The 7,059-nt window shown below is 43.8% G+C and overlaps 1 pseudogene; it reads left to right on the top strand.

Annotated features, from left to right (window-relative positions):
• Positions 1–4,915: 4,915 nt before the first annotated feature.
• LOC138386502 (bcl-2-like protein 2 pseudogene) lies at positions 4,916–5,497 on the top strand (annotated as a pseudogene).
• The last annotated feature ends 1,562 nt before the right edge of the window (positions 5,498–7,059 follow it).

The following is a 7,059-nucleotide window of genomic DNA, read 5'->3' as shown; positions in this document are numbered from 1 at the left end:
TCTGAGAAAGAGAGAGAGAGTGAGATGGGGGATAGTGTTGACATTCGTGGGACCACTGGTGGTCACAGAGATACATTAATAAAACACACTCCAGTTTCACGTCCTTAAAGGAGGTGGGGCTGGGAAAGTTACGCTTCTGAGTTATGAGCACTGCGATACCCACCTCAAAGGAACTTGACATAGAACTACAGCTGCCAGCTTCCCTCACCTCTACCATCAACTCTTTGAATTATCATTGAAAATAAATAAATAAATATTCAAGAACCCACACATGTATTTATTTTAGAAAGGGAAATCTTCTAAAGATCTCACCCCGTCTGCAGAAAATATTTTTATTCCCGTGTCTAATACCTCCTTGCAAGAAAAAGGGTGCCTTGGCATTTCTAGAGTGTTCCCGAGGTGTGTCAAGAGAAACAAAACAAAATGAAACCAAATCATACGGTTTGGGGTTAGGAGCATTGTGTTTATTGGATTAGGGTGATGGCAGTGAGCACAGCAGACAGTATGTGTAAACTGGCATGCTTCGTGCTGAGTATTTTAAGAAGCCTGTGTCTAGAGTTAAGAAGTAAACTGCATATATTATGTCAGAGACTCTAGGCTTTTAAAAATTATCTTTTAAGGAACTCTGTGATAACATTTTTATAAAAACAGTGTGTTAGGATCACCACGGATGGCTTACAATTTACAAAAAGAAAAATCGTATTTTTATCATTGAGAAATCTGGCAGACACCACCTTAATTAAGTGATCATTCGACCTCCTCAGTAATGGTACAAACTGATGCTGCTTACCTTCATTGACGGACTGAACACATACCATCTAATTAGTAGACCTGCCCAAAATATTTAACTAGACTCTAATCATAAGGAAGTAATTTGATGAATCCAATTTGAGAGATACTAGTCCCGGAGTCTTAAAACATCAATATTATTAATTTTAAAATACTGGAGAACCAATAAATGGGCCATATGATCCTTGATTGCATCTTGAAATAAAAAACAAAAACAGAATTTAAAAGTACAAAGAAACAATAAAAACAGTTACAGAGGACATTATTATAATAATGGGGGAAAGCTGAATGTGAAATGAATATCAGATAACAGAATTAAATCAGTGTTAAATTTCCTGAATGTTTTAGTGTATGTGGTTATGTAGATGAATGTTCTCGTTCTTAGGAGATACATGCTCAGGTATTTTAGGATGAAGCAATAGAGTGAAGGGGAGATCAATATGGCAAAATGTTAACAATTAGAGTTTACATATATTAGTTGAACTATTCTTTTGACTTTTCTTGTAGGTTGGATTTGTTTTTACTAACATGGAAAAATTAAATTATTAATAATTAGAAATCCATTATGTTTTTAATGCATATTGTTTTCTTTTTTTTTTTTTTTTTTGAGACAGAGTCTCACTCTGTTGCCCAGGCTAGAGTGAGTGCCGTGGCGTCAGCCTAGTTCACAGCAACCTCAAACTCCTGGGCTCAAGCGATCCTCCTGTCTCAGCCTCCCGAGTAGCTGGGACTACAGGCATGCGCCACCATGCCCGGCTAATTTTTTCTATATATATTTTTAGCTGTCCATATAATTTCTTTCTATTTTTAGTAGAGGTGGGGTCTCGCTCTTGCTCAGGCTGGTCTCGAACTCCTGAGCTCAAACGATCCGCCCACCTCGGCCTCCCAGAGAGCTAGGATTACAGGCGTGAGCCACCGCGCCCGGCCCATATTGTTTTCAAATAAAAATCAGTGCTGGGTGATTTTATGTGGTTTTAGGTGCATTGTTTATACTTAAAACTGAAAATTAGAAGTTCTTTTCTTTACAGATGAAGAAATAGAAACCAAAGCAAGCAGGAGCTATAAAGTCAAATCCACATTTCCTGACTCCAGTGCCGTTGATCCGTAAGCTTTCAGAAGAAAGGCTACTGCTTGGCAACTATTCTCAAAACCACTTCTTGACCTTGCCCAAGACCAGATGAGAGAAATTCTCGTTCAAGAATTGTGCTTCTGAAAACCAGACAGCCCTCAGAGAAAGAAGAAAATTTAGTTTCCATTCTGTGTTGTTTTCTCATTCCTAGCCCATCATTTTACTATTTTAAAAAACAATGTTCCCAAAATTCCTTTTTACATAAATAGTAAGTATCTTTGTCTCAACATTTGCCTCAGTTCCTCCTCAGAATCCTAAATAGCATTTTTCCTTACTTCCTCAACTTCTAGTTTTCTAGTGAATTTATGTACTGAAATATCAAACAACTCCTTTTCCAGTTTAAACTTCACTGTGGCCTACCTAATTGATTTCTCACATGCAGCTAACAGCCACGTAACCTCTGGTGCACACCCTGCAGTTATTATTGTGTTATCCGTACAGGCTTCCCTAGGGGCTGCTCCACCGCTGCTAACATCAGACCCTACCATTCTCTTTCCCAGGGATTGGCTGTGCAGAGCCCCTGGCGCTGCAGACATCAGCACTGTGCAGCCTGCTGTCAGAAGGCCTTGTTGCTCCTTTATTCTTGCCATTTTGTAAATTTGGCTACAAACCTGGCGCACGTGCAATCACCTTATTTTTTAACACTACTTTCAGCATGATACTGGTATATGTGATGAGGCACAGTAGTCACTATAGCTCTGTGAGCCACAGTGAAGTCATCTTGTGTACAGGCTCACTGCTGTTGTGTGATTCATAGGCCCATGACCTATGAGCTGAGAGAAAAATACATAAATAACAGAAAAAAAAAAAATAAAGTGATTAACTTGTGATTGTTTAAAATCACTAGGTGTGTATAGTTACATTGTACTGTTCTTTGGAAAAAATGTTCCTTGGATGTTCCTCAAAGAAATGTTCCTTGATTTAATGGTTGCTATTTGCTTCTGTAAGTTTGCTTGCTTATGAATTATTGTAATCAACATGTTCTGAGCTGTATGTGTATTGTTAGTATTGTTAGTGGTGAAGGTATATAACCCCTGCCCACTTTAAGATCGGGGCCATTCTCTGTCTCTGGGCTATCCCAGAACAGGGGTGGTCGCTGGCCAGCTAATAGAGACTCCTAATTTGGCTCAATTCGGTCTTTAGGTGGTCATTTCTCGCATCTCAGACCATAACATTTGGAGGCCCCAGCGAGATGACCGTTACACAGGGCGCTTGGTGACCACTGGTGCCTGGGATCTGGTGTGGGGTCCAGTGCCTAGCCTAGGGGAGAGCTCCTGAGAGAGGTTCCTCAGCCCCAGGCAACAGCCAGACCACGCTCCAGCCATCAACACCTCAAAATTAACCAATTTCCTTGAAGGAGTGTTCTGGACTTACACCAGTGAGTGTTTGGTTTGTCTGTCTTTGGTGGGCCCATTCTGGTGTTCCTTGGGAAAGCTGGATGCAGTTAAGATCCCAGGAATAAGCCCCAAGGAGTGAGACGTCACTCGGGGTTTTGGTCATTGTTTTCGGGCTTGGAACGCTGTTTTGGCCGCGAGGCCGAGTCAGCAACTATTTGGCACCCTGCCGGATAGTATGGTTTTTCTGAAAACTTTAGGATTTTGTTTCATGTTGGTTTGAATGCTCATGGTTGATTTGTTTTATGTTAATTGTTGTCTAGATGCTAGTATATTTTCTTTTAGAGTCCCACCTCCGTCTGAGTAACACAATCACAAATAGTGTTGTTGTCTTGTCTCCCCTCCGGACTGTCACCTGGATGAGAGATGTGAGAATGTTATAGCCCCACGGCTGATTAGCTACAGGGTTTGAGTGGGTCCTAACCTGCGGTTCTGTGGCAACGTCATATGGCATAACGGTGACTCACCCTCTGGAAAGAGCGGTGACCTGCCCGGGCTTTATACGGGAGCACCTTCAGCCAAGAGGCGCCTAAATCTCCGCGAGAGGGGAGCAGCCAGGCGGACACCTGAAAGTACACCCCACCCTATGTGAAAATCTGTCTCTGTGTCTCTGTGTCTTGTCATTGTAAAAAACTTTATAGCTTGAAAGAGTGTACAGCAAATCGTGCTCAAAATCCCTGTGCCGGATAAGTTTAAACTGAAACCTGATAAAGTGTTGCTCTTATTGTAACAAAAAGGAACTGTGAAAAACAAAAAGAATTTTGCCGGTTGCCGCCTCGTCGGCGCCTGTTTCACTTAGCAACAACTCTCATTTGTCTCCTTCTCCTCCTAGCCAGTAAATCTACTAATTTCTCCTTCTCTCTGTTGCTGTCCCAGTCTGTTACCTATGGGTTATAAAGAATTCATTGTAAAAACTGCCCTCTATCCAAGGGGGGAACCACCTCCCGGCGGCGCTGAGTCACTGGTATTCTTTTAGCCCAGCTTATTGCCCAGATTGCCAGTTATGTTTGTTAACCACAGAACAGGGTCAAGGAGTGCCTTTGTTGGTTTCTCAACAGCAACTAGTATCCACCAAGTATGGGCGAGTGTTCTTGAGGAGTCTCCAGAAGCTGCCGACACCTGCTCTGGTACCGCTGTGAATTCTGTGGCTTCCTGTAGCCTTTCCTTGATTTTACTTTTTTCATGATAGGTTTAGTCTACTTGCTACCAGGCTTTTTGGCCCTGGTGTTTGGTATAAGACTTTATGGCATAGCTCCTAAGAGAATGGAACAGGTTCTGTTGATGCTGCTATACTAGACTATGATAGGCTCGGTCCTCCTTTTTAAAACTCTTTCTTGGTTACCCTTTTTAGACTTTTGTCCTTGATAGTCCTTGTTTTTCAGAAACACGGGATCAGGTTCCTGGCCTCTGTAAGGTAGCCACCAGGCGACGGGCTGGGACCAAGGATTCCTGAGATCTAAAGATTATTCCCTTTTTTCCTCAAAATGGGTCAGTCAGGGTCATGTAAGAATTGTATGCCACTTAATGTTTTTTTGAAAAACTTCCAGAAACTTTCAGGGTGATCATTTGTATGCTTTTTAATTATATCCATTCATTTGTACAGATGACGACCCCAGCCTCAGCCCCAGACACACGAGCTTTGGTGGCAGACTTTATAGGCTATAACCTGAGACAGAAGGGTTATGTCTGTAAAACTGGCCCAGAGAAGGGCCCAGCAGCTGACCCGATGCACCAACCCATGTGGGCAGCTGGAGATGAGTTCGAGTCCCGCTTCCAGCGTACCTTCTCTGGTCTGGTGGCTCAGCTGCATGTGACCCCCAGCTCAGCCCAGCAATGCTTCACCCAGGTGGCCAATGAGCTTTTCCAGGGGGGGCCCAATTGGGGCCGCCTTGTGGCCTTCTTCGTCTTTGGGGCTGCACTATGTGCTTAGAGTGTCAACAGGGAGATAGAGCCACTAGTGGGACAAGTGCAGGAGTGGATGGTGGCCTACCCAGAGACATGGCCGGCCGACTGGATTCACAGCAGTGGGAGCTGGGCAGAGTTCACAGCTCTCTATGGGGACATGGCCCTGGAGAAGGAACGGCGTCAAAGAGAGAGAAACTGGGCATCAGTAAAAACAATACTGATGGGGGCCGTAGCACTGAGGACCCTGTTAACTATAGAGGCCTTCTTCGCTAGCAAGTAAAACAGTTCCTGGGCCAGGTGCAGCTAGGTACGGCCCTTAAAATAGAGTAAATGTTTAGACAGGCATAAAACAGGGAATAGAAAAAAAAGATGATATATAAAAAAACATATACACAGAAAAGCTGTTAAGACAAACCCTGGCCCTGATGGGCAACTCCACGGATCCTGGTTATATACAACATGTCTCCCCTCCATGCACTCAAAGTGGGACCCAAACAAGGAGCAAGGTAAGGGGGCTCTCGATCAGTATAGCCAGACTCTGCTTGGGGGCATACAGGCCGCTACTAACAGGCCAACTAATTTGTCTATGGTAAACAAAACCATACAGAGACCTAAGGAGTCTCCGGCGGTGTTCCTAGAATGCCTTTTTAAAGCTTACCGCCTGTAGACTCCCATAGACCCAGAGGCACCAGAAAATAGACGTGCCATTAATATGCCTTTTCCCACTTCTTCGGTCCCTGATATTAGAGAAAGCTACAGAAAGTAAAGAGATTAAAAAGTGCTGTCGGAGTTAATAAAATTGCCCAGAAGAAAACAGACCAGTTGCATACTTGTCTAACAGTTTAGACCTGTAGTATCTGGCTGGCCAGACTGCTTGTGGGCCATTGCTGCAACAGCCGTCCTGGCAAAAGAAGCCTCTAAGCTCACTTTGGGGCAGGACTTTTGTATCATAACCCCTCACTCAGTAGAGGCTCTAAAAAGTCCACCTGAAGAAGAATGGCTTTCCAGCTCACGTATAACCAAGTGCTGTTGCTAGATTCCCCCCAGGATTCGCTTCCTGAAGACAACTGCTCTTAACCCTGCCACTCTACTGCCAGACGATGAACCAGCAGAGCCACTGCATAACTGCCATGAGATATTAGAGTCACTGGCCAATCTGAGAGCAGATCTCACTGATCAGCCATGGCTAGACCCTGATGAAGAATTATACACGAATGGAAGCAGCTACGTGTCTGAAGGAGTCAGGTGTGCAGGGGCAGCTGTGGTCACTGCTGACCGGTTGTCTGGGCACAAGCTTTGGGACATGGGACTTCAGCCCAGAGAGCAGAACTTATAGCCTTGACCCAAGCCCTGAGGTGGGGAAGGGTTAAGACTGTTAATATCTACACTGATAGTAGATATGCCTTTGCTACAGCTCACGTGCATGGAGCACTCTATCGAGAACAGGGCCTCTTAACTTCAAAAGGCAAAGAGATAAAAAATAAACTTAAAATATTGGCCTATTAAAAGCCATCTGGTTACCAAAAAAGGTAACTATTATCTACTATAAGGGGCATCAAACCACTGATTCCCCAGTGGCACAGGGAAGTGCTTTTGCTGACACAACAGCCAAAAAGGTCACACAAAAACCAGTGGGGCCCCTCCAGATTCTCCCTGTCTTGCCAGAATGGCTCCTACCACATTCTCCAAGCTACACGGAAAAAAAAGTTAAAATTAAAAAAGCTCTAAAGACTAAAACTGATGCAACAGGTTGAAAAATTCTCCTAGATAACAAGGTTTTGGTCCCTGAGTGCCTGGGACGAAACTTAATTAAACAGATTCATCAAAGCACTCACCTTGGAT

Source organism: Eulemur rufifrons, chromosome 1 (assembly GCF_041146395.1).
Source record: "Eulemur rufifrons isolate Redbay chromosome 1, OSU_ERuf_1, whole genome shotgun sequence".
Lineage (NCBI taxonomy): Eukaryota > Metazoa > Chordata > Mammalia > Primates > Lemuridae > Eulemur > Eulemur rufifrons.
Note: the sequence above shows the minus strand (reverse complement) of the source record. Positions and strands in the feature narration are given on the sequence as shown.